Below are 10,000 nucleotides of genomic sequence, written 5' to 3'. Positions count from 1 at the left end.
CATTATAGTGATTGACCTGGGGTATCATTATAGTGATTGACCTGGGGTATCATTATAGTGATTGACCTGGGGTATCATTATAGTGATTGACCTGGGGTATCATTATAGTGATTGACCTGGGGTATCATTATAGTGTTTGACCTGGGGTATCATTATAGTGCTTGACCTGGGGTATCATTATAGAGCTTGACCTGGGGTATCATTATAGTGTTTGACCTGGGGTATCACTATAGAGCTTGACCTGGGGTATCATTATAGTGCTTGACCTGGGGTATCATTATAGAGCTTGACCTGGGGTATCATTATAGTGATTGACCTGGGGTATCATTATAGTGTTTGACCTGGGGTATCATTATAGTGTTTGACCTGGGGTATCATTATAGTGATTGACCTGGGGTATCATTATAGAGCTTGACCTGGGGTATCATTATAGTGTTTGACCTGGGGTATCATTATAGTGATTGACCTGGGGTATCATTATAGTGTTTGACCTGGGGTATCATTATAGTGATTGACCTGGGGTATCATTATAGTGCTTGACCTGGGGTATCATTATAGTGATTGACCTGGGGTATCATTATAGTGATTGACCTGGGGTATCATTATAGTGTTTGACCTGGGGTATCATTATAGTGATTGACCTGGGGTATCATTATAGTGCTTGACCTGGGGTATCATTATAGTGATTGACCTGGGGTATCATTATAGTGCTTGACCAGGGGTATCATTAGGTTGCTTGACCTGGGGTATCATTATAGTGATTGACCTGGGGTATCATTATAGTGATTGACCTGGGGTATCATTAGGTTGCTTGACCTGGGGTATCACTACAGTGCTTGACTTGGGGTATCATTATAGTGCTTGACCTGGGGTATCATTATAGTGCTTGACCTGGGGTATCATTATAGTGATTGACCTGGGGTATCATTATAGTGTTTGACCTGGGGTATCATTATAGTGATTGACCTGGGGTATCACTATAGTGCTTGACTTGGGGTATCATTATAGTGATTGACCTGGGGTATCATTATAGTGCTTGACCTGGGGTATCATTATAGTGCTTGACCTGGGGTATCATTATAGTGATTGACCTGGGGTATCATTATAGTGCTTGACCTGGGGTATCATTATAGTGATTGACCTGGGGTATCATTATAGTGTTTGACCTGGGGTATCATTATAGTGTTTGACCTGGGGTATCATTATAGTGATTGACCTGGGGTAGCATTATAGTGTTTGACCTGGGGTATCATTATAGTGATTGACCTGGGGTATCATTATAGTGTTTGACCTGGGGTATCATTATAGTGATTGACCTGGGGTATCATTATAGTGTTTGACCTGGGGTATCATTATAGTGCTTGACCTGGGGTATCATTATAGTGATTGACCTGGGGTATCATTATAGTGATTGACCTGGGGTATCACTAGGTTGCTTGACCTGGGGTATCATTATAGAGCTTGACCTGGGGTATCATTATAGTGATTGACCTGGGGTATCATTATAGTGATTGACCTGGGGTATCATTATAGAGCTTGACCTGGGGTATCATTATAGTGATTGACCTGGGGTATCATTATAGTGTTTGACCTGGGGTATCATTATAGAGCTTGACCTGGGGTATCATTATAGTGCTTGACCTGGGGTATCATTATAGTGATTGACCTGGGGTATCATTATAGTGTTTGACCTGGGGTATCATTATAGTGATTGACCTGGGGTATCATTATAGTGTTTGACCTGGGGTATCATTATAGTGTTTGACCTGGGGTATCATTATAGTGATTGACCTGGGGTATCATTATAGTGATTGACCTGGGGTATCATTATAGTGTTTGACCTGGGGTATCATTATAGTGATTGACCTGGGGTATCATTATAGTGCTTGACCTGGGGTATCACTATAGAGCTTGACCTGGGGTAGCATTATAGTGATTGACCTGGGGTATCATTATAGAGCTTGACCTGGGGTATCATTATAGTGATTGACCTGGGGTATCATTATAGTGATTGACCTGGGGTATCATTATAGAGCTTGACCTGGGGTATCATTATAGTGATTGACCTGGGGTATCATTATAGTGTTTGACCTGGGGTATCATTATAGAGCTTGACCTGGGGTATCATTATAGTGCTTGACCTGGGGTATCATTATAGTGATTGACCTGGGGTATCATTATAGTGTTTGACCTGGGGTATCATTATAGTGATTGACCTGGGGTATCATTATAGTGTTTGACCTGGGGTATCATTATAGTGATTGACCTGGGGTATCATTATAGTGTTTGACCTGGGGTATCATTATAGTGTTTGACCTGGGGTATCATTATAGTGATTGACCTGGGGTATCATTATAGTGTTTGACCTGGGGTATCATTATAGTGATTGACCTGGGGTATCATTATAGTGATTGACCTGGGGTATCATTATAGTGATTGACCTGGGGTATCATTATAGTGTTTGACCTGGGGTATCATTATAGTGATTGACCTGGGGTATCATTATAGTGCTTGACCTGGGGTATCACTATAGAGCTTGACCTGGGGTAGCATTATAGTGCTTGACCTGGGGTATCATTATAGTGATTGACCTGGGGTATCATTATAGAGCTTGACCTGGGGTAGCATTATAGAGCTTGACCTGGGGTATCATTATAGTGATTGACCTGGGGTATCATTATAGTGTTTGACCTGGGGTATCATTATAGAGCTTGACCTGGGGTAGCATTATAGAGCTTGACCTGGGGTATCATTATAGTGATTGACCTGGGGTATCATTATAGTGCTTGACCTGGGGTATCATTATAGTGATTGACCTGGGGTATCATTATAGTGCTTGACCTGGGGTATCATTATAGTGATTGACCTGGGGTATCATTATAGTGTTTGACCTGGGGTATCATTATAGTGATTGACCTGGGGTATCACTATAGTGCTTGACTTGGGGTATCATTATAGTGATTGACCTGGGGTATCATTATAGTGCTTGACCTGGGGTATCATTATAGTGCTTGACCTGGGGTATCATTATAGTGATTGACCTGGGGTATCATTATAGTGCTTGACCTGGGGTATCATTATAGTGATTGACCTGGGGTATCATTATAGTGCTTGACCTGGGGTATCATTATAGGGATTGACCTGGGGTATCATTATAGTGTTTGACCTGGGGTATCATTATAGTGTTTGACCTGGGGTATCATTATAGTGATTGACCTGGGGTAGCATTATAGTGTTTGACCTGGGGTATCATTATAGTGATTGACCTGGGGTATCATTATAGTGTTTGACCTGGGGTATCATTATAGTGATTGACCTGGGGTATCATTATAGTGTTTGACCTGGGGTATCATTATAGTGCTTGACCTGGGGTATCATTATAGTGATTGACCTGGGGTATCATTATAGTGATTGACCTGGGGTATCACTAGGTTGCTTGACCTGGGGTATCATTATAGAGCTTGACCTGGGGTATCATTATAGTGATTGACCTGGGGTATCATTATAGTGATTGACCTGGGGTATCATTATAGAGCTTGACCTGGGGTATCATTATAGTGATTGACCTGGGGTATCATTATAGTGTTTGACCTGGGGTATCATTATAGAGCTTGACCTGGGGTATCATTATAGTGCTTGACCTGGGGTATCATTATAGTGATTGACCTGGGGTATCATTATAGTGTTTGACCTGGGGTATCATTATAGTGATTGACCTGGGGTATCATTATAGTGTTTGACCTGGGGTATCATTATAGTGTTTGACCTGGGGTATCATTATAGTGATTGACCTGGGGTATCATTATAGTGATTGACCTGGGGTATCATTATAGTGTTTGACCTGGGGTATCATTATAGTGATTGACCTGGGGTATCATTATAGTGCTTGACCTGGGGTATCACTATAGAGCTTGACCTGGGGTAGCATTATAGTGATTGACCTGGGGTATCATTATAGAGCTTGACCTGGGGTATCATTATAGTGATTGACCTGGGGTATCATTATAGTGATTGACCTGGGGTATCATTATAGAGCTTGACCTGGGGTATCATTATAGTGATTGACCTGGGGTATCATTATAGTGTTTGACCTGGGGTATCATTATAGAGCTTGACCTGGGGTATCATTATAGTGCTTGACCTGGGGTATCATTATAGTGATTGACCTGGGGTATCATTATAGTGTTTGACCTGGGGTATCATTATAGTGATTGACCTGGGGTATCATTATAGTGTTTGACCTGGGGTATCATTATAGCGTTTGACCTGGGGTATCATTATAGTGATTGACCTGGGGTATCATTATAGTGTTTGACCTGGGGTATCATTATAGTGATTGAACTGGGGTATCATTATAGTGATTGACCTGGGGTATCATTATAGTGATTGACCTGGGGTATCATTATAGTGTTTGACCTGGGGTATCATTATAGTGATTGACCTGGGGTATCATTATAGTGCTTGACCTGGGGTATCACTATAGAGCTTGACCTGGGGTAGCATTATAGTGCTTGACCTGGGGTATCATTATAGTGATTGACCTGGGGTATCATTATAGAGCTTGACCTGGGGTAGCATTATAGAGCTTGACCTGGGGTATCATTATAGTGATTGACCTGGGGTATCATTATAGTGTTTGACCTGGGGTATCATTATAGAGCTTGACCTGGGGTAGCATTATAGAGCTTGACCTGGGGTATCATTATAGTGATTGACCTGGGGTATCATTATAGTGATTGACCTGGGGTATCATTATAGTGTTTGACCTGGGGTATCATTATAGTGTTTGACCTGGGGTATCATTATAGTGATTGACCTGGGGTATCATTATAGTGATTGACCTGGGGTAGCATTATAGTGCTTGACCTGGGGTATCATTATAGTGATTGACCTGGGGTATCATTATAGTGTTTGACCTGGGGTATCATTATAGTGCTTGACCTGGGGTATCATTATAGTACTTGACCTGGGGTATCATTATAGTGTTTGACCTGGGGTATCATTATAGTGATTGACCTGGGGTATCATTATAGTGCTTGACCTGGGGTATCATTATAGTGTTTGACCTGGGGTATCATTATAGTACTTGACCTGGGGTATCATTATAGTGTTTGACCTGGGGTATCATTATAGTGATTGACCTGGGGTATCATTATAGTGATTGACCTGGGGTATCATTATAGTGCTTGACCTGGGGTATCATTATAGTGTTTGACCTGGGGTATCATTATAGTGTTTGACCTGGGGTATCATTATAGTGTTTGACCTGGGGTATCATTATAGTGTTTGACCTGGGGTATCATTATAGTGTTTGACCTGGGGTATCATTATAGTGATTGACCTGGGGTATCATTATAGTGATTGACCTGGGGTATCATTATAGTGTTTGACCTGGGGTATCATTATAGTGTTTGACCTGGGGTATCATTATAGTGATTGACCTGGGGTATCATTATAGTGATTGACCTGGGGTATCATTATAGTGATTGACCTGGGGTATCATTATAGTGTTTGACCTGGGGTATCATTATAGTGTTTGACCTGGGGTATCATTATAGTGATTGACCTGGGGTATCATTATAGTGATTGACCTGGGGTATCATTATAGTGCTTGACCTGGGGTATCATTATAGTGATTGACCTGAGGTATCATTATAGTACTTGACCTGGGGTATCATTATAGTGTTTGACCTGGGGTATCATTATAGTGCTTGACCTGGGGTATCATTATAGTGATTGACCTGAGGTAGCATTATAGTGCTTGACCTGGGGTATCACTATAGTGCTTGACTTGGGGTATCATTATAGTGCTTGACTTGGGGTATCAGTATAGACATGGGGTATCATTATAGACCTGGGGTATCATTATAGACCTGGGGTATCATTATAGACCTGGGGTATCATTATAGACCTGGGGTATCATTATAGACCTGGGGTATCATTATAGACCTGGGGTGTCATTATAGACCTGGGGTTTCATTATAGACATGGGGTTTCATTATAGACCTGGGGTTTCATTATAGACCTGAGGTATCATTATAGACCTAGGGTATCATTATAGGCCTGGGGTATCATTATAGACCTGGGGTATCATTATAGACCCGGGGTATCATTATAGACCCGAGATATCATTATAGACCTGGGGTATCATTATAGACCCGAGATATCATTATAGACCTGGGGTTGCATTATAGACCCGTGGTATCATTATAGACATGGGGTTTCATTATAGACCTGGGGTATCATTATAGACCCGGGGTATCATTATAGACCCGAGATATCATTATAGACCTGGGGTATCATTATAGGCCTGAGGTATCATTATAGACCTGGGGTATCATTATAGACCTGGGGTATCATTAACATATGTGGCCTAAGAAACAACGTTCATGAAATCGCTAGTAACAGATAACATCCATATACTGACTATCTCTGAAACTCACTTAGATAATACATTTAATGATACAGTGGTAGCAATACATGGCTATAACATCTCCAATTTGTAAGTCGCTCTGGATAAGAGCGTCTGCTAAATGACTTAAATGTAAATGTAAATGTACAGAAGAGACAGGAATGCCAATGGTGGAGGTGTTGCTGTTTATATTCAGAACCACATTCCTGTAAAGCTGAGAGAGGATTGCATGTCAAATGCTTGTGATGAAAAATGACTACAGGTTCATCTGCCTCACCTAAAGCCCATTCTGGTGGGAAGCTGCTAGAGACCACCAAGTGCTAACAGTCAGTATCTGGATAACGTGTGTGAAATGCTTGATAATGTATGTGATATCAACAGAGAGGTATATTTTCTGGGGGATTTAAATATTGACTGGATTCATCAAATAGCCCACTCGAGAGAAAGATTCAAACTGTAACCCGTTTCTGCAACCTGGTTCAGGTTATCAGTCAACCTACCAGGGTAGTTACAAACTGCACAGGAATGAAATCATCAACACGTATTGATCACATCTTTACTAATATAAATCTGCTTTAAAGCTGAAGTAGTGATCATAATTTAGTAGCCATTTCTAGGAAAACTAAAGTTCCAAAAAATGGGAATATAGTGTTTAAGAGGTCATACAATACATGTTGTTGTGAATCCTACAGTATGTCGCAGACCCTGCCATTTGACACATTTATGAAATAGCTTATTCCAGTTGTTAATAAACATACACCCATTAGGAAAATGACTGTAAAAACAGTTAAATGTGAGAGGGATTGACTTGTTGTAAGTACTGAGACGTTTGTTTAAACTACTAGCACACAGCTCAGACACCCATGCATACCCCACAATACATGCCACCAGAGGTCTCTTCACAGTCCCCAAGTCCAGAACAGACTACGGGAGGCGCACAGTACTACATAGAGCCATGACTACATGGAACTCTATTCCACATCAAGGAACTGATCCAAGCAGCAAAATTTGATTTAAAAAACAGATAAAAATACAGCTTATGGAACAGAGGGGACTCTGAAGAGAGACACACACAGGCACAGACATACGCATACTCACACAACGTGGTGATGTAGTGGCTGTGTAGTGGTGATGTAGTGGTGATGTAGTGGTGATGTGGTGGTGATGTAGTGGTGATGTGGTGGTGATGTAGTGGTGATGTAGTGGCTGTGTTGTGGTGATGTAGTGGTGATGTGGTGGCTGTGTAGTGGTGATGTGGTGGTGATGTGGTGGCTGTGTAGTGGTGATGTGGTGGTGATGTAGTGGTGATGTAGTGGCTGTGTAGTGGTGATGTGGTGGCTGTGTAGTGGTGATGTAGTGGCTGTGTAGTGGTGATGTGGTGGTGATGTAGTGGCTGTGAGGTGGTGATGTAGTGGCTGTTTAGTGGTGATGTAGAGGCTGTTTAGTGGTGATGTAGAGGCTGTTTAGTGGTGATGTAGTGGTGATGTAGTGGCTGTGTAGTGGTGATGTAGTGGCTGTGTAGTGGTGATGTAGTGGCTGTGTAGTGGTGATGTAATGGTGGTGTAGTGGCTGTGTAGTGGTGATGTAGTGGTGATGTAGTGGTGATGTAGTGGTGATGTAGTGGCTGTGTAGTGGTGGTGTAGTGGTGATGTAGTGGCTGTGTTGTGGTGAGGTGGTGGCTGTGTAGTGGTGATGTAGTGGTGATGTAATGGCTGTGTAGTGGTGATGTAGTGGTGATGTAGTGGTGATGTAGTGGTGATGTAGTGGTGATGTAGTGGCTGTGTTGTGGTGATGTAGTGGTGATGTAGTGGTGATGTAGTGGCTGTGTTGTGGTGATGTGGTGGTGATGTAGTGGTGATGTAGTGGCTGTGTTGTGGTGATGTGGTGGCTGTGTAGTGGTGATGTAGTGGTGATGTAGTGGTGATGTAGTGGCTGTGTTGTGGTGATGTGGTGGCTGTGTAGTGGTGATGTGGTGGCTGTGTAGTGGTGATGTGGTGGCTGTGTAGTGGTGATGTGGTGGCTGTGTAGTGGTGATGTGGTGGTGATGTAGTGGCTGTGTAGTGGTGATGTGGTGGCTGTGTAGTGGTGATGTAATGGCTGTGTAGTGGCTGTGTAGTGGTGATGTGGTGGCTGTGTAGTGGTGATGTGGTGGTGATGTAGTGGCTGTGTAGTGGTGATGTGGTGGTGATGTAGTGGCTGTGTAGTGGTGATGTAGTGGTGATGTAGTGGTGATGTAGTGGCTGTGTAGTTGGTATGTGGTGGCTGGAATTTCAAAGATAATGGTACAAAAAAATACAAAACTCTGATTGGTATTTTCCTTGACCAAATGTAATGTGTTATATTCTCCTTCGTTTCCTTTCAGATGGGATCAATAAGATGAATATCCTGCTTCAGGGCCTGAGCTACAGGCAGTTCGATTTGGGTATGTCATTTTAGGCTGAATATTGAAAAAAAGGGTTAATTAATAAACCCCAGGTAGAGTAGCTGCTGTCTTGACAGGAATTAATGGGGATCCATAATAAACCACAGGAAGAGTAGCTGCTGCCTTGACAGGAACCAATGGGGATCCATAATAAACCCCAGGAAGAGTAGCTGCTGCCTTAACGGGAACTAATGGGGATCCATAATAAACCCCAGGAAGAGTAGCTGCTGCCTTGACAGGAACTAATGGGGATCCATAATAAACCCCAGGAAGAGTAGCTGCTGCCTTGACAGGAACTAATGGGGATCCATAATAAACCTCTGGAAGAGTAGCTGCTGCCTTGGCAGGAACCAATGGGGATCCATAATAAACCCCAGGAAGAGTAGCTGCTGCCTTAACGGGAACTAATGGGGATCCATAATAAACCCCAGGAAGAGTAGCTGCTGCCTTGACAGGAACCAATGGGGATCCATAATAAACCTCTGGAAGAGTAGCTGTTCCCTTGACAGGAACTAATGGGGATCCATAATAAACCCCAGGAAGAGTAGCTGCTGCCTTGACAGGAACTAATGGGGATCCATAATAAACCCCAGGAAGAGTAGCTGCTGCCTTGACAGGAACCAATGGGGATCCATAATAAACCTCTGGAAGAGTAGCTGATGCCTTGGCAGGAACTAATGGGGATCCATAATAAACCCCAGGAAGAGTAGCTGCTGCCTTGACAGGAACCAATGAGGATCCATAATAAACCCCAGGAAGAGTAGCTTCTGCCTTGACAGGAACCAATGGGGATCCATAATAAACCTCTGGAAGAGTAGCTGCTGCCTTGGCAGGAACTAATGGGGATCCATAATAAACCCCAGGAAGAGTAGCTGCTGCCTTGGCAGGAACTAATGGGGATCCATAATAAACCCCAGGAAGAGTAGCTGCTGCCTTGACAGGAACCAATGAGGATCCATAATAAACCCCAGGAAGAGTAGCTTCTGCCTTGACAGGAACCAATGGGGATCCATAATAAACCTCTGGAAGAGTAGCTGCTGCCTTGGCAGGAACTAATGGGGATCCATAATAAACCCCAGGAAGAGTAGCTGCTGCCTTGGCAGGAACTAATGGGGATCCATAATAAACCCCAGGAAGAGTAGCTGCTGCCTTGACAGGAACCAATG

At 42.9% G+C, this 10,000-nt stretch overlaps 1 protein-coding gene across 3 annotated transcripts in view; it reads right to left on the bottom strand.

Moving 5' to 3' along the window:
• Positions 1 to 10,000, bottom strand: part of LOC139557907 (IQ motif and SEC7 domain-containing protein 1-like) — a 295,692-nt gene that overhangs the window by 54,584 nt on the left and 231,108 nt on the right. The window lies entirely within an intron of this gene.

The sequence above is a fragment of the Salvelinus alpinus genome, chromosome 28, assembly GCF_045679555.1.
Source record: "Salvelinus alpinus chromosome 28, SLU_Salpinus.1, whole genome shotgun sequence".
Taxonomy (NCBI): Eukaryota; Metazoa; Chordata; class Actinopteri; order Salmoniformes; family Salmonidae; genus Salvelinus; species Salvelinus alpinus.
Note: the sequence above shows the minus strand (reverse complement) of the source record. Positions and strands in the feature narration are given on the sequence as shown.